Raw genomic sequence first — 22,292 nt, forward strand, 5'->3', positions numbered from 1 at the left:
CCTCAACCCAGAAAAACACACATACACAAACACACAAACAGACGACCTTCATGCACACATATGTTTTGTGGGGTGTATGTGTACTTGCAGAGTTACATTGTACTTTGCTCAAAAATTGCATGAATTCATGTAAAACTCTGTATTCTCACTTTTCAGATTAGAATCAATCTAAACATCATGGCATAGACAAGAGAGCACAGGGGGCTAACACCTTCAACATACTGTCTAGGTAACAGTAAATGTTACAGTTAACCTGAGAATGCTTTTTTTTTAAAAAAAGGGTTTTGTTATTTACACAAGAAATAAGTGAAACTATCATGGTATTCGAACAGATGAAAGACTCAACAAACAATCAAAGTATTTTTCAATGTATAATTTCAGTTACATCACACTAAGTTTTTGCTATAAATTATGTGCCTTAGAATTGTGTCCTCTACTATCACCTGATGAAGGAGCGGCACTCCAAAAGCTACTGTGCTTCCAATTAAACCTGTTGGACTATAACCTGATGTTGTGTGATTTTTAACTTTGTACACCCCCAGCCCAACACTGGCATCTCCAAATCATGACTGAACAAACAGCTCAGTTAACCAGTTCCACACATCACTTTTCATATCAGTATAAAAGGGAACAGTTACTGGGTTTGGATGGAATGGGTGAGGGTTGCTGAGGGATCGACCATAAATCTTTATAATCTTTTTGTAACTTGTATATGAGAGTATTAACTGCACACTGCAGGGGTCTATATGTGTTCCACTCTGTTTATGAAAGGAGGCAGTTATAAAATAACAGATCGGCTGCATAAAAAAATAGTCGGATGGGCAAGTTTCTAGATACCTGAACCCAAAGTATAATACTTATTGACCGGTGTGAGGCTCCTGCTGGTTTTAAGTGCCCTAATATCAGATCCTATCATAACCTTGAGACAGAGCATTGAGACTGCTGCTTAGCAACAGGCCGAAGCAATTCTGTCCCTATGGGCCTCTTACAAAGAGATAAGAGAAGGCCATTCAGCCCATATTAGCCTGTTGCTACTTGAAAAGGTGGAAATCTGGAATATTGGTACATTTTGCCATAAGAATCATTCAAAACAAAGAGATGTGTCACTGCAGCTTTATGAGGTGTTACTGAGAGGGTACATGGAGTAAATTGTGTTGTTTGTGTTTCTGTAACTGAGAAGGGCTGGACCTCCATCAGATACAGTTTAATGGCTGCTCGTAATCCACGGGCTGCTGTGGCATTTAATGTCTCGGGTTTGTTACACAGGAACAGGAGGAGGCCATTCAGCCTTTCCAGTCTATTACAGAGGGCCACGAGGCGCCCATTCAGCCTCTCTAGCCTGTTCGGAAGGGGCTGGAAGTGTTTATTTAACTTTCAAGTCTGTTACACAAAATGGTAGTTTTAAATTAGTTTTGGAATAGGAAAGACCTGATGTAAACATTAAAGTTCTAACTTTGAACAAGGCTAATTTTGAAAGCGTTAGTCGAGCCCTGTGAAGGGCGGATTGGAATACCCTATTCACAGGTAAAGGGATGGTTGGAAAACGCAAGGCCATCAAAACTTGATTTCAGAGAGTTCAGAGCCAACGTGTTCCCATTAGTGAGAGGTGCAAGGCTGGTGGGTGCAGGGAGTGCTGGATGGCTAGAGATATTGATGCTCTGGTCAAGGTAAGGAAGGAGGCATATGTCAGGTTAACAGAGCTGAGATCAAGTGAATCCCGAGAGGAGTATAAGGGCAGTACGTGTATAGACCTAGAGATATACAGCACATAAACGGACCCTTCGGTCCAACTCGTCCACGCCGACCAGATATCCTTTCCTAATCTCGTCCAATCTGCCAGCACTTGGCCCATATCCCAATAAACTGGTTTTATTCATATACCAATCCAGATGCTTTTTGAATGCTGCAATTGTACCAGCCTCCACCACTTCCTCTGGCAGTACATTCCATACATAACCACACCCTGGGTGAAAATGTTGCCCCTTAGGTCCCTTTTAAATCTTTCATCTCTCACCCTAAACCTACGCCCTCCATTTCTGGTCTCCACTACCCGAGGGAAAAGACCTTGTGTGTTTATCCTATCCATGCCTCTCATAATTTTATAAACCTCAGGAATGTCACCCCTTAGCCTCTGAAGCTCCAGGGAAAACAGTCTCAGTCATTTCAGCCTCTCCCAATAGCTCAAATCCTCCAATCCTGGCAACATCCTTGTAAAACTTTTCTAAACACTTTCAAGTTTCACAACATCTTTCCAATAGGAAAAAGATCAGAACTGCATGAAATATTCCAAAAGTGCCTTAAACAGTGTGCTGTACAGCTGCAACATGACCTCCAAACTGCTATAATCAATGCTCTGACCAATAAAGGAAAGCATACCAAACACCTTCTTCACTATCCGCTTACCTAGGTAACACTTACGGGGGCATGGGCATGGACATGGATTGGACGGTGGGTGTGGTGGGCGGGGGGGCGGTGTTGAACGGGTTTGGGGACGGGCTGGAGGGTGATGTCGGACGTGTCTGGGAAGTGGGGGCAGGCGTCGGGTGGATGGTGGTGTCGGACTCTTTTGGGGGCAGGATTCGCTGTTGGGTCAGTTTGGGAGGGTGACGTTGAGAGGCAGGTGGGGGCGGTGTTGGATGGGTTTGGAGGCAAGCGAGTTTTTCGGGGTCTGACAGGGTGTGGGGGCTCACTCATGGCTTGCTGCTGCCTAGTCACCTGAACAGGGAGCAGACTAGACGGAAAACCTCGAGCCCCAGAGGAAAGGCATTGAATCGATTAACCAAATAATGAATTATCCGAACGAAATAGTGCCCGCCCATCTCGTTCAGATAATTGGGGTTTCTCTGTAAACCATCTGGACGATAGCCTGGTGGTGTGTGAGTTTTACCTTCTCCCAATCAACCCCTGCTCGATCCTGCTGAATGGTCCCAATATTGGCCCAGTTCCAGTTTAAGACCGAAATCTGTCAACCTGTCTGATCTTTCTCCACAACTATGTTAAAACAAAGACAGTTGTGGTGACTGGACGCAATGTGCTCTCCGACCGATACTTCAGTCACTTGCCTGACCTCGTTTTCTCATGACAGGCCCAGTGTTGCACCCGCCTGAGTAGCATAGAGCCATCTACGTCTTGGTTAAGGAAACTTTCTTGGACACATTTTACAAATGCCACCCAGTACGGGCCTTTTACACTCTGGGTGAACCAGTCAATCCATGGGAAGTTAAAATCTCCATCCAATACTACTCTATTATTTTTATAGGTACCTGCAAACTCACGATATATTTGCTCCTCTCGTACCTGCTGGCTATTTCAGGGTTTAGAACACGATTCCAGCAGACTGACCATCCCCTCTTTGTTTCTAACTTTTAAATTTATGGCCTCATTTGATGACTGCTTAACAGAATTGTCTCGATGCATAGGTTTTATGTCCTTCCTAATCAAAAGGACAACTCCCCCTCCTCACTTACTTGCCCTTCTATCACGCCTATAGTTTCTTTATCCTGGAACATTGAGCTGCCAGTCCTGCCCATCTCTCCGCTATGTTGCTATTATGGCTATAATATCCCAGTCCCCAGAGCTAATCCATGCTCTGAGCTCGTCTGCCTTACCAGTCAGGCCTCGTGTGTTGAAATAAATGCCCTTTTAACCAGACGTCTTTTCCCTCCCTCGACTGTGCCCCTGGATATCCTGAATAGGTAACTTTCTCATGATGGCTGATATATTTCCCCTGTCTTTTCGATGGTCCCTCTCCTCACTCAGAGTCTCAACTCCCTGCCAAACTAGTTTAAATCCTCCTGGGTAACACGAGCAAATCTCCTCCCTGGGATACTTTTGCCCCTTTGCTTCAAGTACAAACCATCCCCTTTGTACAGGTCCCCTCTACGCCAGAAGAGATCCCAATGACCCAAGAACTGAAAACCCTGCCCGCTATACCAGCTCCTCAGCGACACATCCATCCAGCCTACCTTTCTATTTCTATCCTCACTGGCACTTGGCACTGGGAGCAATCTGGAGATCATTAAGGTCAATATCCTGCTTTTGTAACTTCTCACCTGACTCCCTGTACTCATTTCACAGGACCCCATCCCTTTGTCTACCTCTGTCATGTGGACCGATGTGCACAATGACCTCTGGATGTTCACCCTCCCCCTTCATAATGTTCAATAACGACTCAGAGACATCCTTGACCTTGGTACCTGGGAGGAAGCACATCATCCTGGGGTCTCTTCTGGAACCACACAGTCTCCTGTCTGTCCCCCTCACAACTGAGCCTCCTATCAGTATCACCATCATTACAGAGGATCTGGCAAACATAGACTGGGAGGAACTCCCCGCAGTTGTGTCCATGTTAGGAAAGTGGAGTATTTTAAAGTGATGCAGTGAGAACGCAGGGCCAGTGTGCTCCTTGAAGAGTGAATAGTAAAGGCAGCAAGTCCAGGGAAATCTGATCAAGTGATATGGTGAGTTTGATAAAGAAAATGCAGTGCAATAAAATCAGGTGAAGCCCTTCACAAGCATAGAGAGTGCAAGGGGATTGTGGAAAATGAGGGACAAACAATGGTCATGAAATATATTTGGCAGATACAATTGCGGAAAAGCCACAAGTATTTGATCATCATCGTGAGAGTAAGAGGATTCCCAGCGAAAGAAGGAGGCCTGTGAGAATCCAAAGGGACAATCTGTGCATGGAGCCAGATAAAGCAGGTGAGGTATTCACTGAATACTTCCCACCTGTATTCACACAGGAGAAAGGCATTGTAGCCGGGGATTTCAGTTGGGATGCTAAGATTCCAGAACATGTTAAGATCAATAAGGAGGAGGTATTAAATGTTTTCACAGGCAGAAAGGTGGGGAAATCTCCAGTGCCCAATGAAATGTATAGAACATAGATAGAACATAGATCAATATCGCACAAAACAGGCTCTTCGGCCCACGATGTTGTGCCGAACATTTTTCCTCGCTTAAACACCCATCCATGTACCTATCCAATTGCCGCTTAAAGGTCACCAATGATTCTGACTCTGCCACTCCCACAGTCAGCGCATTCCATGCCCCCACCACTCTCTGGGTAAAGAACCTAACCTGGACATCCCCACTATACCTCCCACCCTTCACCTTAAATTTATGTCCCCTTGTAACACTCTGTTGTACCCGGGGAAAAAGTTTCTGACTGTCAACTCTATCTATTCTTCTAATCATCTTTTAAACCTCTATCAAGTCACCCCTTATCCTTCGCCGTTCCAATGAGAAAAGGCCTAGCACTCTCAACCTATCATCGTACGACCTATTCTCCATTCCAGGCAACATCCTGATAAATCTTCTCTGCACCCTCTCCAAGGCTTCCACATCTTTCCTAAAGTGAGGCGACCAGAACTGCACACAGTACTCCAAATGTGGCCTAACCAAGGTCCTGTACAGCTGCAACATCACTTCACGAATCTTGAATTCAATCCCTCTGCTAATGAATGCTAATACACCATAGGCCTTCTTACAAGGTCTATCCACCTGAGTGGCAACGTTCCAAGAGCTATGAACGTAGACCCCAAGATCCCTCTGCTCCTCCACTTTACTAAGAACCCTACCGTTAACCCTGTACTCCGCATTCTTATTTGTCCTTCCAAAATGGACCACCTCACACTTGACAGGGTTGAACTCCATCTGCCACTCCTCAGCCCAGCTCTGCATCATATCTAAGTCCCTTTGCAGCTGACAACAGCCCTCCTCACTATCCACAACTCCACCAATCTTCGTATCATCTGCAAATTTACTGACCCACCCTTCGACTCCCTCTTCCTAGTCATTAATAAAAATTACAAACAACAGAGTACCCAGAACTGATCCCTGCGAAACTCTACTTGTAACTGGGCTCCAAGCTGAATCTTTACCATCTACCACTACTCTCTGACTTCGACCGGTTCTCCATTTTTCTATCCAACTGGCCAGATTTCCCTCTATCTCATGTCTCCTGACTTTCAGCATGAGCCTACCATGGGGAACCTTGTCAAATCCATGTACACTACATCCACTGCTCTACCCTCATCCACATGTTTGGTCACCTCCTCGAAGAATTTAATAAGACTTGTAAGGCAAGACCTACCCCTCACAAATCCGTGCTGCCACTCCCTAATCAAGCAGTGTATTTCCAGATACTCATAAATCCTATCCCTCAGTACCCTTTCCATTACTTTGCCTACCACTGAAGTAAGACTAACTGGCCTGTAATTCCCGGGGTTATCCCTATTCCCTTTTTTGAACAGGGCACAACATTCACCACTCTCCAGTCCTCTGGTACCATCCCTGTTGACAGTGAAGACGAAAAGTTCATTGCCAACAGCTCTGCAATTTCCTCTCTTGCTTCCCACATAATCCTAGGATATATCCCATCAGGCCCGGGGGAATTGTCTATCCTCAAGTTTTTCAAAATGCCCAACACATCTGCCTTCGTAACAAGTATCTCTTCTGACTTACCAGTCCTTTTCACACTCTCCTCTTCAACAATACAGTCCCTCTCGTTTGTAAATACTGAAGAAAAGTACTCATTCAAGACCACTCCTATCTCTTCCGACTCATTACACAGTCTCCCACTACTGTCCTTGATCGGACCTACCCTCGTTCTCGTCATTCTCATGTTTCTCGCATACGCATAAAATGCCTTGGGGTTATCCTTGATCCTACCCGCCAAAGATTTTTCATGCCCTCTCTTAATTCTCCTAATCCCTTTCTTCAGCTCCCTTCTGGCTATCCTGTAACCCTCCAACGCTCTGTCTGAACCTAGTTTCCTCAACCTTCTGTAAGCCTCCTTCTTCCTCTTTACAAGACATTCAACCTCCCTCGTCAACCAAGGTTCCCTCACATGACCATCTCTTCCCTGCCAGACAGGTACATACATATCAAGGACACGTTGGATCTGTTCCTTGAAAAAGATCCACATTTCCACGACATTCTTCCCTGACAACCTATGTTCACAACTTATGCTCCTCAGAGCCTGTCTTACAGCATCGTATTTACCCTCCCCCGATTGTAAAACCTACCCTGTTGCACATACCTATCTCTCTCCATAACCAAGGGGAAAGTCACAGAATTGTGGTCACCATCACCAAAATGTTCACTCACTAACAAGCCCATTACTTGTCCCGGTTCATTACCAAGTACCAAATCCAATATGGCCTCCCCTCTGGGTGGACAATCTACATACTGAGTTGGAAAAGCTTCCTGGACACACTGCACGAACACCACTGCAGGTATCCCAGGCTGCTATGTCATTCAGAGAAGGACATCTGCCCATCCTCACGTGGTCTGCACGACACAGCCACAGCAAAGTATTTGCCTCCCAATTACCCTCTTCAAAGGCCAAGCAAGTTACTCAGTTCAAGGGCAGCTAGGACTGGGCAAGAAAGGCTGGTCAGCCAGAGACACCCTCATCCCATACCTGATTTAATAAATAATCCATTAGGATGGTCCCACTGGAACCGTGCTGGGACCAGGGTCCTGGCTGATCATGTCTGTAGGTTTATGAACAGGGTTTTGAGCTGACAGAGAGGATGCTGGGACAGGGTTCAGGTGAAAGGAACTTTCCAAATCCAAAGAGAAAAGGCGAAGCAATGGAACAGCATGGGGATTTAGCTGAAGACAAGCAGAAAGGAACAGGAAGGGACAGAGTTTAACTAAAATTGTATATCAGCGAAAAGATTTGTGACAGAAGATCGTGGGAAAGAGTAAGTTATGCTTTTTTAATGGACAACGTCACTGTAATAAGGTAGATGGATTTGTGACACAGAGATAAAAGAGATTTAAACACCAGGGAGACATGGATACACGGTGAACAAAAATATTCAATGGTTCACAATCTTGCGGAAACTCAGGAAAAATGATTAACACTAGAAATAATGGATAACAAAGACATTGCAGAGAAAGCATTTGGCTGCAGATCATGAAGTAGAGTCAGTCTGAATTTAAATTACTACTTGCCAAGGACACAAGCAGCAGAACAGTTTTAGCCACTGAACAGTATTCCATTGCTCATCATTGCATTACAAAGGGACTCATTGGAATTTTTTAACAAAGGCTTTGTGATAATTTTGGGAAACTGCAATATTCGTATAATGGTGGACAACACACGGTCAACATTGATATTGGAAGAGGAGTTCGGTTAATTGTTTTTAAGTGTTCTTTTGAAAAACACATTGTGCAACTGGCTAGGGACATAACTATCGCAGAGCGACCGTGTAATGAAACTTAGTGAATGAGTAATGTCACCTCGGAGATCTTTCGGGAAATTGTGATAACGTGCAGTTTAAAGAAATGTAAAGTTTTAAAGTGATTCACAGAGAACAAGCTACAACTAGAAACAAAAATAGCCAATTACATGTGTGTGAGAGGGGAGATGACCAAGGTAAACTGGCTAAACAGACTGAGAAATGTGTCTGTAAATGGACAGCAGAAAATATTTGAAGGAACAGTGTAAAACACTCAACAGAATGACATTCCATTGAAACAGTAAAAACCTCAGCAAGAAATCCCCACTGGGCCCTCACTCAGGACAAAAGGGATCATACTAGATTATGAGGCTGAGAAGACCCCCAAAAAGTACTTAAAATCCTGAAGTGAGAGAGTGTTTTCGGAGTTAAATAGATTGCAAAGGGTATGCTAGCAGGAGGAGGGCAGTGGGAAGGGGAGCCACGGTCAGGGTTTATTGACACGATAGGAACAGGGAGAGGTGAAGGTGCTGGAGGTGGTGAGAGTGTTACAGAGAGTGGTCAGCGTCTGAATGGTGTTGCAAAGCCAGGACGGATTGCTGCAGCTGGAGGGGTTTGCAGAGGTAGGGAGGGACATATGGATTTTTATTTATTCATTCCTGGGATGTGGGTGTCACTGCCTGGACTAACATTCTTTGACCCAACTGCGAATTACCCAGAGGGTAGCTCAGAGTCAGTCATATTGCTGTGGGTCTGGAGTCAAATGTTGGCCAGACCAGGTTAGAATATTTAATGCCCTTCCTTAAAGCAAGTAAGTGACTAGAGGAGTTCTTCCTCCTGATCAACAATGTTTTTATGGTGACCCCACCAATGTCTTTTACAGATACAACATGACATCCCAACTCTGACTCTTAATGCTCTCCCTAATGAAGGTAACCACCCCAAATGCCTGCTTCACCAGCATGTCTACCTGTGACACCACATTCAAAGAACTGTGTACCTGCATCCCTGGGTCTCTGACTGATAACACAACCCAGGGCCCGAACATTAACTGTACAAGCCCCACCCTGGTTTGTTTCACCAAAATGGAACACTTCACATTTATCTAATTAAACTCAATCTGCTATTCTTCAGCTCACTATCCCAGCAGTTCTGTTCATCCTGTTGTATCATAGATAACCTTCTCCACTGTCCACTTTACCACCAATTTCAGTGACACCCAAAACAATTACTTACCAGGAAACCAATACTTCCATCCAAACCATTTATCCAAATGACAAACAACAGTGGACCCACTCCACCGCTGGTCACATACCTCCAGTCAGAAAAACATGTCTCCCATCACCCTCTGTCTCCTACCAGCAAGTAATTTTTGTATCCAGTTCACGAGGTCCTCCGGAATGCCATATCCTTTTTACACTGATCTGAGCTTTTTATCCAGTTTACCAAACAGAACAGAGAACACAGAACAGTTCAGCCCAAGACCATTCGGCCATCTTGCGATGCCAACCTTTTATCCGACTGTAAGATCAAACTAGCCTACATACCCTTCATTTTACTACTATCCATGTGTCTGTCCAAGAGTCTATTTGATGTCACGAATGTGTCTAATTTTACTACCACCATTGGCAGTCCAACTAACCACCTACTATTCTCTATCCTCTTATCCATCCTCCAATCTCCTTAAAACTATGCCGCCTTGTAATAGCCATTTATGCCATAGGAGAACAAGTCTCTGACTATTCACTCTCTGTGCCTCTCATCACCTTGTTCACCTCTACCAAGTCACCCCACCCCCTTCTTCACTCCAATGAGAAAAGCCTTAGCTTCCTCAAACTTTCTCCATTAGAAATGCCCTCCTTTCCAGGCAGCATCCTGGTATATCTCCTATGTACGCTCTCTGAAACTTGCACATCCATACTGTAAAGATGGGATGAGAACTGAACACAATATGCCAAGTGTGGTCTCACCAGGTCGCTGTAAAGATGCAGTAAAACCCAACGGCTCTTGAAATCGATCCCCTTGCGAAGGAAAGCCAACACAACACATGACTTTTTAGCAACCCTATCAACGTGCGTGGCAACTTTGAGGGATCTATGGACATGGACCCCATGATCTCTCTCTTCCTCCACAATGCCAAGTACTTTTGCCTTTTAACGCTGTATTCTATATTCAGAATCGACCTTCCAGAATGAATCACTTCACACTTTTCAAGATTGAACTCCATCTGACATTTCCAGCCCAGCTCTGCGTCCTGTCAATGTCCCATTGCAACGTACAACAGCCCTCCACATTACCCACCACTCCACCAACCTTGGTGTGATTGGCAAACTTACTAACCCACTCTCCAACATCCTCATCCAAGTCATTTATAAAAATCACAGAGAGCAGAGTCCCAGAGCTGATTGTTACAGATCACCACTGGTCACTGAGCTCCAGGCTCAATACTGCCAATCTGCTGCCACACTCTGTCTTCCCTGGGCCATCCGATCCTGCATCCAGATTTCGCTGCATCCCAATCATCCTTCGTTTCTGAATGAGCCATCAACGTATTCTGTCATATCCTCAAAGAACTCAATAAGGTTTGTGAGGCATGACCTGCCCCTCACAAACCCATGCTGTCTCTAATTTAACTATAGCTTTCCAAGTAGTCATAAATCCTTTCTTTAGAGTCGTCGCCAATAATCTGCACACCACAAACATTAGACTAAATCCGTAATTCCCAGAATTCTACCTCCGTAATATGGTCCAGACGCTACAAATCTTCTCTCCTCTGCCATGTTCCCCAGAAGGGCACTGGAGGGTGGTGGGGATTACAGAGTCAGGGAGGGATATCAGGACAGGAGGATTTTGCAGTCAGTAGGAGGGTTGCAGTGCCAAAAGGAGGCTTCAGTAATTGTGAGGTTTCGTGGTGATGAAGGCATTTCAGGAGGGAGGGAGGGAGGATTTTAGGGAAATGAGAGGTTTCACAGTTTATGTGTTTCCTTAAGACTTCAAGAGGTTACTGAGTCGGGGAGGTTTAAGCACTGGAGGTTGTTACATAAACAGGGTTTTGGTTGCAATGGCAGGAAGAGGATTCAGGAAGCTGGTAGAATATGGGGTCTGAACGAAGTTACACAAATGGGAAGCGTTGTTAGGAATGGAGGTGTTTACAGAGACAGCAATGGTTTGATCTGGAGCAGAGGACCCAGATTGGAAGGGACGTGGGAACTGGAGGTGGTTTCACAGGGAGGGAGGACCATAGAGCCATAGGAGGCTACAGGAATGTGGAGCGCTGTAGGGCTGACGGGTTCATGTAGTTGGGATTGTTGGGAGGGATAGAGAAGGTTACAGGGATAAGGATGTTTGTAGGCCACTGCTGGATTACACAGACAGGGAGTGTTATAGGGAGCTGCACAGATTACAGAGATAAAAAGATGTGTATCATCTGGCGGAACAAACAGAGATATGGAGGGTCATCGTGACTGAAGATGTTTATAGATATAGGAAGGCTTAGGTTCTGGGGTTTATTTAGACATGGAGGCTGTGGAATCTGGATTTTTTTTTGAGATTGAGTAGCACGTTTGGTTGGAGACAGTTTCACAGATAAGGGAGCATAGCACAAACAGAAGGAAGTTCCTGCGGGAGGGAGGGTTCGACTGGACAGTGATGTTTACACAGATGGGGGGTAAGAGCTGGAGAAGGTTATGGAGATGAGTAAATGTTTGGAGATACAGGAGGAGCTTACATTGACAGGGTGGGTGATAGTGACGGGAGGATGTTACATTGTTAATGAGTCTTGTAGGAACAGGATCGGGAGAGGCACAGGCATTGGAGTGGGATCTACAGATCAGGAGTGTTGAAGGGATCTGAGAGGATAACACAGATAGGGATGGTGGTAGGGTCTCCACAGACTGATGGCGTTTTAGGGACTGGAAGAGGTTTGGTAGATTGGGAGGGCTGTAGGAGCTGCAGGAGCTTATGGAGAGTTGAAGAGTTGGAGCCGTTCACAGAGGGAGGGTTCTCCAACAGGAGTAGGTCACAGATAGTGAGGGTTCTGTGGTCTGGTAAAGTTAAAGAGAGGGGAGTTTTCAGGACTGGAAGATATTACACTGATAGGGACAGTTGAAGAGACTGTAGCAAAAAATGCATGGAGAAGGTTACACAGATAGGGAGGTGAGTAGGGACTGGAGGTGTATACACAAACATGGAGGGTTGTATTGTTAGACGGAGCTGAGAGGGATAGGGACTGGTGTAGGGATTTACACAGATAGGGAAGGTTGTGTTTTTGGAGAAGGTTACACTGATACAGACAGTGTTAAAGAGTGTTTAATGGACTACAGAGGAGGTCAGAGAGAATGTATTATGGGGAGTGGAGGAGATTACAGACACAGAGATGGCTGTCGGTTTGAAAAGAGCTTCTACAGATCCGCAGTGCTATAAGGCTAGAGGGAGGTTACAGTAATAAGGGTTACCTACACTTCAGGACTTTTTTGACATAGAGAAAGTCTCAGAACGGGACTGTCAACTGGAAGTACAGACGGTCCAGATAGGTTTACTGAGATATAAATGTTTTTGGGGGTTTCAGGTTGGAACAGTGATTGGGAGTGATGTAACAAATGGCAATAGTTATAGGGAGGGTTCTAAAAGCAGGAAGAGATGACAGACATATCGATTGTGGTAAGGACTGGAGAAGCTGACATCGCCAAGGAATGTTTTAGAAACTGTTGGAGATTACACATAAAAGGAGAGTATTGGGGATGAGCTGAAAACATGTTGCCGGAAAAGCGCAGCAGGTCAGGCAGCATCCAAGGAACAGGAGAATCGACGTTTCGGGCATCAACCCTTCTTCAGGAAATGATTTTCAGCTCTGATCTCCAGCATCTGCAGTCCTCACTTTCTCCTCGAGTATTGGGGATAAGGCAAGGTTCAAGAGACAGGGATGGTTGACAGGACTGGACAATAAACTGAATAGAATCTCCACAGTCTGGAAATAGGCCATTCGGCCCAACAAGTCCACACCAAACCTCTAAAGAGCATCCTAACCAGACCCATACCTCTCCCTGTCCAATAAACCCTGCATTCCTCATGGTGAACTCACCTAAAACACACTTGCCTGAATACTACAGTCAATTTATGACGGCCCATTCACGTATAATGAAAATGTTGGACTACGGCAGGAAACCAGAGCACCCGGAATAAACCCACACAGTCGGGGGGAGAACATGCAATGTCCACACAGACAGTCGGCCAAGGCTGGAATTGAAGCCAGGTTCCAGGCACAGTGAGGCTGATTATACAGAGCACTCCAGAGATTAGACTATGTCACAAAGTTTACAAGGGTTTTTTGAAACAGGAGGAAAATATAGTCAGGAACAGGAGAAGCTTTATAGATGGTGTCCATGAGAGGGACTGGAGGAGGTTAACGCAATAGGGAGGGTTGTGCATTCTCTCGACAATTAGAGGTAGCGACGGTTGGGGAGACTGGATGAAGTTAGTCATACTCAGAGTTTTACACACTCTGAGTAATGGCAGATGGAGTTTACTTCTGATCACTGTGAGGTAATGCATTGTGGGAAGTCTCATAAGCGAAGGATATACATCATGAAGGGCAGGTCCTCCTGGAGAACTGAGTAACACCGGGACCTTGGTGGGCAAGTCCCTGGATGTCTGAAGGTGTCAGCACAGGTTGACAGGGTGGGGAAGGCACCTGAACTGGGAGCAGGAGGGGGACCCACATCCTAGTGGGGCGAATTGTTAGAGCTGCTTGAGAGGATATAATCTAATCTGGCAGGGTGTTGCACCTTAAACAGTCATAAGGCCAGAAAGAAGATTGAGGTTGGTGCACAAGTTAAAGACAGCAATTTCTGCAGAAAAGGCAGGCAAGACCATAGCAGGAAATGGGGGAGGGAGAACTGATGATTAAACTGCATTTATTTCAACGCATGGGGCCTGACAGCTAAGGAAGATAAACTCAGGGCATGGATTGGAACATGGGACTGGGGGATTATAGTTATTACAGAAGTAAAGCTGATGGAGGGGCAGGACTGGCAGTTCATTGTTTCAAGGTAGAGATGCTACAGGAAGCATCGAAGGGGAGGCAAGAGAGGACACGTGGTGGTGGGTTTTCATTACATGAATCATTACATCAGTACCTAGAGAGGATATTCCTGTGGGATCACCCAGCGACGCTATGTTAGTGGAACTGAGAAACAAGAATGGGTCATCACTCTGACACAATTGTCTTACTGACCCCGAATAATCAGTGGCAGACTGAGGAAGAAACATATCAAGAGATCTCAAATATCAATCATAATAATAGGCCTGTTATGGTTGGGGTTTTTAAACTTTCCAAACCTAGACTGGGACTGCCAGTGTTCAGTGTTTGCAAGGGAGGAATTTGGTAATTGTGTTCCAGAAAACTCCCAATCAATATGTAAATGGCCTGAAAAGAGAAAGGGGCAAAACCTGACCTCCCCTTGGATAACAAGGTAGGGAAAGCATTTTGCCAAAGTGACTCAAGTCTATTCATTTGAAAATAGCGATGGAAAAGGACAGGGCTGGTCCACAGGTTCAAGTTATAAAAAGGGGCCAGGAATATTAGCCGGGAACTCTCAAAAGGTGATTGGGGAGTCTATTTGCAGGGAATGGGAAGTCTGGCAAGTGAGAATATTTGAAAAGTGAGATAAATTGAGTGATCACCACCTGTTTGTGTGCAGTTCAATGCTGACAGCATTCGGAAACACTGGCTGTCTACTGAGGGTCTGGTCAAGGAAAAGGGGGCACGTGTCAGGTATAGCCAGCTGGATCAAGGGGATCCCTGAGGATCACAGGGGCTGTAGGAATACACTTTGGGTCGAAATCGGGATTGCAGAAAGGGTACATGAAATGGCGTCAGCAGAGAATGATAAGGAGAATCCAAAAGTGATTGTATAAATATATTGAGTAAAAGAGTATCTCGAGACAAAATGCTGTCCATTAAAGATCAATGAGACCATTGCTGTGTGGAACAGCAGGATATGGGTAAGACCTTAAACACATTTTTCCCTCCAGAACTTACTTTGGACAAAGACTGGGGAACTCAGGGAACAAGAGGCATACATTAGACCACATTTGGAGTTCTCTGCAATTCCAGTCTCCCTGCTATAGGAAGGATGGTGTGAAATTTGAAAGTGTTCAGAACAGATTTACAAGATTTTCCCAGGGTTGTTGCTGAATAAGCTGGGGTTATTTTCCCTGCAGCATCAGAGACTGAGGGGTGACCTGACAGAGGTTTATATAAACATGAGGTGTATGGATTTGGTAAACATTCAAGGTATTTTCCCAGGGGTTGGAGAGTCCAAAACTAGAGGGCATAGGTTTAAGGTTAAAGGGGAAAGGTTTAAACGGCACTGAAGGGACTGATTTTTTTATGCACACGGTGGTGTGTGTATGGAATGAGCTGAGAGAGAAAGTAGCAGATACTGATACTATGACAACATTTAAGAGATATTTGAATGGGTATATGAATAATAAGAGTTTAGAAGTACATGGGCCAAATGCTGGTAAATGGGATGGATTTATTTACAACTTCTGGTCAGCATCGACGAGTTGGACCGAAGGGTCTGTTTCCATGCTGTACATCTCTATGACTTGAAAAGAGTGCATGTTATAGAAGGTTTGAAAACACAAAGCTGTGGAAAAACCCAGGACCTGATTAAGTGTATCACAGGACATTGTGGAGCCCCGAGCAAAGATACTTGTACCATTGATAGCCATGTGAGATGTGCTGGAAAGGCTGGAGGGTGGCATATGGGACAGTGAAGACGTTGCAATCGAGGATAAAGCGGATGGCCCTCAGGACAACGCCATACCACCCTGTCACGGTGGACGCTGCAAGACGTGTCAGATTGTGGATATAGATACCACTATCACGCGTGGGAACACCTCCCACCTTGTACATGGCAGGTACTCATGCGACTCAGCCAACATTGTCTATCTTATACATTGCAGGCAAAAATGCCCGGAAGCGTGGTATATCGGGGAAACCGAGCAAAGGCTATGACAATGGATGAAAGGGCACCGCACAACAATCAACAGACAGGAGGGTTCCCTCCCAGTTAGGAAACACTTCAGTAGTCCAGGACATTCAATTTTGGACTTTCGGGTGACCATCCTCCAAGGTGGACTTCGGGACAGGTAGCAGAGGAAAGTGGCTGAGCAGAGGCTGATAGCTAAGTTCGGTACCCATAGGGAGGGCCTCAACTGGGACCTTGGGTTCATGTCACATTACAGGTGATCACCATTGCACGACACACACACAGATATTCCTACAAACACACACACTCTCACATACACACGGACACAGGTACACACAGCTGGGCACACAGACACCCACACAAACACTCCCACACTCACACGTGCACCCCCTCACAGACTTAAGACACTCTGCACTCACTACATACACACTTTCTCACACTCACAACCCCCACCCCAGACAGAATCACACAGACAGACAAAGAGCCACAGACACACATATTTTGTGGGGTGAATTTGTACTTGCAGGATTACATTGTACTTTGCTCAAATAATGCATGCATTCATGTAGAACTCTGAGCTCAAAAACTGCATGAATTTATGTCAAACTCTTATCTCACTTTTTAGATTAGAATCAATCTAAATATCAGGGCATAGACAGAGAACACAGGGGGCTAACACCTTCACATATTGTCTAGCTATCACCATTGTTAACAGCTAACCCGAGAATGCAACTTTTAAACAATGTTTTGTGAATTACACATGAAAGAAGTGAAACTATCACTGTATTCTAAACGATGAAAGGCTTAACAGACAATCAATTTTTCAATGTATAATGTCAGTTACATCACACTGTAAATTTTTGTTATAAATTCTGTGTTACGATCGAGCTCTCCACTATCACCTGATGAAGGAGCGTCGTTCCGAAAGCTAGTGTGCTTCCAATTAAACCTGTGGACTATAACCTAGTGTTGTGTGATTTTTAACTCTCTTCAATAAGGTAGATTGATTGGTGACACAGAGATAAAAGAAATTTAGACACCAGAGAGATGTGGTTACAGGGCAAACAAAAGGTGGACATAAATATTCAATGGATCACAACCTTGTAAAAACTCATTCAAAATGGGTAATGCTAACCATAATGAGTCACAAAGGCAGTACAGAGAAATCATTTGACCTCAGATCATGAAGTAGAGTCAGTCTGAATGTAAATTCTGGCTACTACTTGCCAAGGACACAAGCAGCAGAACAGTTTTACGCCATCGAACAGCATTCCATTGCTCATCACTGCATTACACAGGAACTCATTGGAATTTTTTAACAAACACTTTGTGATAATTTTGGGAAACTTCAATATTCCCATAATCTGGGACAGTCACACTAACAACAGTGATATTGGAAGAGTAGTTCAGAGAATTTTTTTTCAGTGTTTCTTTGAATAACAAATTGTGCAACTGGCTAGGGACATAACTATCTCAGAGCGATCGTTGTGTGATGTAACTTATTGAATGAGTAATGTCACCTGGAGAGATCCTTCGGGAAATTGTGATAACGTGCAGTTTAAAGAAATCTAAAGTTTTAAAGTGAATCACAGAAAGGACATGCTACGACTAGAAACAAAAACAGCCAATGACATGTGTTTGAGAGGAGAACTGACCAAGGTAAATAGGCTAAACAGACTGAAATATGCGCCTGTAAATGGACAGTGGAAAACATTTGAAAGGACAGTGTAAATCACTCAACAAAAGAACATTACACTGAAACAGACAAAACCTCAGCAAGAAATTCCCACTGGCCCCTCACTCAGGACAAAATGTATCATATTAGATTATGAGGCTTAGAAGATCACCAAAAAGTACTTAAAATCCTGAAGTGAGAGAGTGTTTTAGGAGTAAGAGTTAAAGGGATTGCAAAGGGTCTGCTAGAAGTAGTTGGGCAGTGGGAAGAGGGATCAGTGTCAGGGTTCAATGTCACAAACGGAACAGGGAGAGGTGAAGGTGCCGGACGCGGTAAGAGTGTTACTGAGAGTGGTCAGGGCCTGAATGATGTTACAAAACCAGTACGGATTGCTGCAGCTGGAGGGGTTTGCAGAGGTAGAGAGGGACATACGTATTTTTATTTATTCATTCATGGGATGTGGGAGGCACTGTTAATTACCCAGAGGACAGCTCAGAGTAAGCCATATTGCAATAGGTCTGGAGTCACATGTTTGCCAGGCCAGGTTAAATGTCAGATGTTCTACACAAAAGGAGGTCAGTGAACCAGATGTTTTCTTTCCACTGATCAACAACGCTTTTATGGTGACCTGACCAATGTCTTATACAGATACAACATGACATCCCAACTCTTACTCTTAATACTCTCCCCAATGAAGATAACCACCCCCAAATGCCTGCTTCACCAGTCTGTCTATCTGTGACACCACATTCAAAGAACTGTGTACCTGCATCCCTGGGTCACTGACTGATAACACAAACCAGGGCCCGAACATTAACTGTACAAGTCCCACCCTGATTTGTTTCGCCAAAATGGAACACCTCATCTTTATCTAATTAAACTCCATCTGCTATTCTTCAGCCCACGATCCCAGCAGTACTGTTCATCCTGTTGTATCATAGATAACCTTCTCCACTGTCCACTTTACCACCAATTCAAGTGACACCCAAAACAATTACTTACCAGGAAACCAATATTCCCATCCAAACTATTTATCCAAATGACAAACAACAGTGGACCCACTTCACCGCTGGTCACATGCCTGCAGTCAGAAAAACATGTCTCCCATCACCCTCTGTCTCCTACCATCAAGTAATTTTTGTATCCAGTTCACTAGCTCCTCCTGAATGCCATATCCTTTTTACACTGATCTGAGCTTATTACCCAGTTTACCAAACAGAACATAGAACACAGAACAGTTCAGCCCAAGACCATTCGGCCATCTTGCTATACCAACCTTTTATCCGACTGTAAAATCAAATTAGCCTACATACCCTTCATTTTACTCCTATTCATGTGTCTGTTCAAGAGTCTATTCGATGTCCCGAATGTGTCTAATTTTACTAGAACCATTGACAGTCCATCCGACCACCTACCATCTCGATCCTAATATCCATCTTCCAATCACCTGAAAATTATGCCGCCTTGTAACAGCCATTTATGCCATAGGAGAAAAAGTTTCTCACTATTCCCTCTCTCTGTGTGATTCTCATCATCTTGTTCACCTCTACCCAAGTCACCCCACCCCTTTCTTACTCCAATGAGAAAAACCTTAGCTCCCTCAAACGTTCTCCATAAGAAATGCCCTCCATTCCAGGCAGCATCCTGGTAAATCTCCTGTGTACGCTCTCTAAAACTTGCACATCCTTCCTGTAAAGGTGGGACGAGAACTGAACACAATATTCCAAGTGTGGTCTCAGTAGGTCGCAATAAAGAGGCAGTAAAACCCAACAGCTCTTGAAATCAATCCCGTTCTAAGGGGAGCCAACACAACACATGACTTTTTAGCAACCCTATCAACGTGCGTGGCAACTTTGAGGGATCTATGGACATGGACCCCATGATCTCTCTCTTCCTCCACAATGCCAAGTATTTTGCCTTTTAACGCTGTATTCTATATTCAGAATCGATCTTCCAGAATGAATCACTTCACACTTTTCCAGATTGAACTCCATCTGCCACTTCCAGCCCAGCTCTGCGTCCTGTCAATGACCCATTGCAACCTACAACAGCCCTCCACATTACCCACCACTCCACCAACCTTCATGTTATTGGCAAACTTACTAACCCACTCTCCAATATCCACATCCAAGTCATTTATAAAAATCACAGAGAGCAGAGTCCCAGAGCTGATTGTTCCAGAACCCCACTGGTCACTGAGCTCCAGGCTTAATACTGCCAATCTGCTGCCACACTCTGTCTTCTCTGGGCCATTCAATCCTGTATCCACACAGACAGATTTCCCTGTATCCCAATCATCCTTCTTTTCTGAATGAGCCATCAACGTATTCTGTCATATCCTCAAAGAACTCAATAAGGTTTGTGAGGCATGACCTGCCCCTCACAAACCCATGCTGTCTCTAATTTAACTATAGCTTTCCAAGTAGTCATAAATCCTTTCTTTAGAGTCCTCGCCAATAATCTGCACACCACAAACATTAGACTAAATCTGTAATTCCCAGTATTCTACCTCTGTAATATGGCTCAGACGCTTCAAATCTTCTCTCCTCTGCCATGTTCCCCAGAAGGGCACTGGAGGGCAGACATCACCGTCTGTCTTCTGTGGGCCAGTAATCCTGTATCCAGACAAACAGGTTTCCCTGTACCCCATGCCTCTGTACTTTCTGAATGAGCCATAAAGATGTTTTGTCACATTCTCTAAAGATTCAATAAGACTTGTAAGGCATGACCTGCCCCTTACAAAACCATGCTGACTATCTCTGATCAAACTATGATTTTCCAAGGAATAATAAATCCTGTCTCCCAGAGACTTATCCAATAATCTGCACACCACAGACATAAGACTGACAGGTGTGCAATTCCCAGGATTATCCCTATTCCCTTTCCTGAACAAGGGAATAATATTTTCCTTCCTCCAATCATCTGGTCCGACTCCAGTGGACAGTGAGGCTGCAAAGGTCATCACCAGGTGCTCAGTAATCCACTCCATCGGTTCCTCTAGTAACTTTCGACGCATCCAGTCTGGTTCAGCGACTTAACTATCCTTATCTTTGACAAAATTCTCAGCACATCCTCCTTCTTAACATCCATCTGTTCACATACATCAGCCTGTTTCACGCTGTCCTCACAAACGTCAAGACCGTTCTCAGCAGTGAATACTGAGGCATAGTATTCAAGAAGGACCTCCCTTACCTCCTGTGACTACAGGCACAAGTTCCTTCCACTATCCCAGATTGGCCTTATCCTCACTCTGGCCTTGTTCTTGTTCCTCGCATAAGTGGAGAATGCCTCACGGTTTTCCTTAATCCTTTCCAACAATGCTTTTTCATGCCCCCTTCTAGTTGCCCTAAGTCCGTCTCTCGGTTCCTTCCTGGTACCTTCAGAGAATCCCTACTGTGTGGAAACGGGCCATTTGGCCCAACACCTCCATATCAACCCTCCAAACAGTATCCAACCCAGCCCCATTCCCCCACCCTATTAATCTCCATGCCCTGACGAATGCCCCAAACCTACCCATCCATAAACACTATGGGTAATTTAGCATGGCTAAGCCACCAAACTGGCACATCTTTGGCCTGTGGGGGGGAAACCGGAGCACCTGGAGGAAACCCACAGGGAGAATGGGCAAACACCCCACAGACAGTCGCCTGAGGCTGTAATCGAAATGGAGTCCGTGGTGCTATGAGGTCGCAGTGCTAACCACTGAGACACCGTGCCATCCAATGTAACTCTCTGGAGCCCTGTCTGATCCTTGCTTCCTCGACCTTAAGTAAGCTTCCTTCTTCCTCTTGACTAGATGCTAAAGTCCATGTGGACAACGTTGACGACTCTGCCTTCATCTATCATTGACCACCTCTTCGAAGAGTCAATCCGGTTTGTGAAACGTGGTTTTCCATGCACCAAGCCATGCTGACCACCTCAAATCAGCCCTTGCCTTTGTAAATGTAAGGAGCTCCTTTCTCTCAGAATCTCCTCCAACAACTTCACCATCACTGGGCTCATGGGGCTGTAATTTCCTGGCTTTTCCCTGCAGTCCTTCAGTGATGGAACAGCATTAGCCAACCTCCAGTCTTCCAACATCTTACTGTGCCTGTTGATATTATACATATCTCTGTAAGGGATACTGCAATCTCTTCCCTAGCTTCCCACAATATTCTAGGATTGACCTAATGACCTACTGAGGATTGATCTACCTTTATTTGTTTTAAGATTCCAACACTTTCTCTTCTCTGGTGAGGATTCTTTCCAAGATATCGCTATTTATTTCCCCAATTTCCCGAGCTTCCATGTCTTTCTCCACAGTAAATGCTGACAAGACTATTTTGTCGAATATCTCACCCATTTCCTCTGGTTCTACACATAGGCGACCTTATTGATCTTAAGGGGCCCTATTCTCTACCAAGTTACTCTTTAGCCCTTTTTGAA

Source organism: Chiloscyllium punctatum, chromosome 14, assembly GCF_047496795.1.
Source record: "Chiloscyllium punctatum isolate Juve2018m chromosome 14, sChiPun1.3, whole genome shotgun sequence".
Taxonomy (NCBI): domain Eukaryota; kingdom Metazoa; phylum Chordata; class Chondrichthyes; order Orectolobiformes; family Hemiscylliidae; genus Chiloscyllium; species Chiloscyllium punctatum.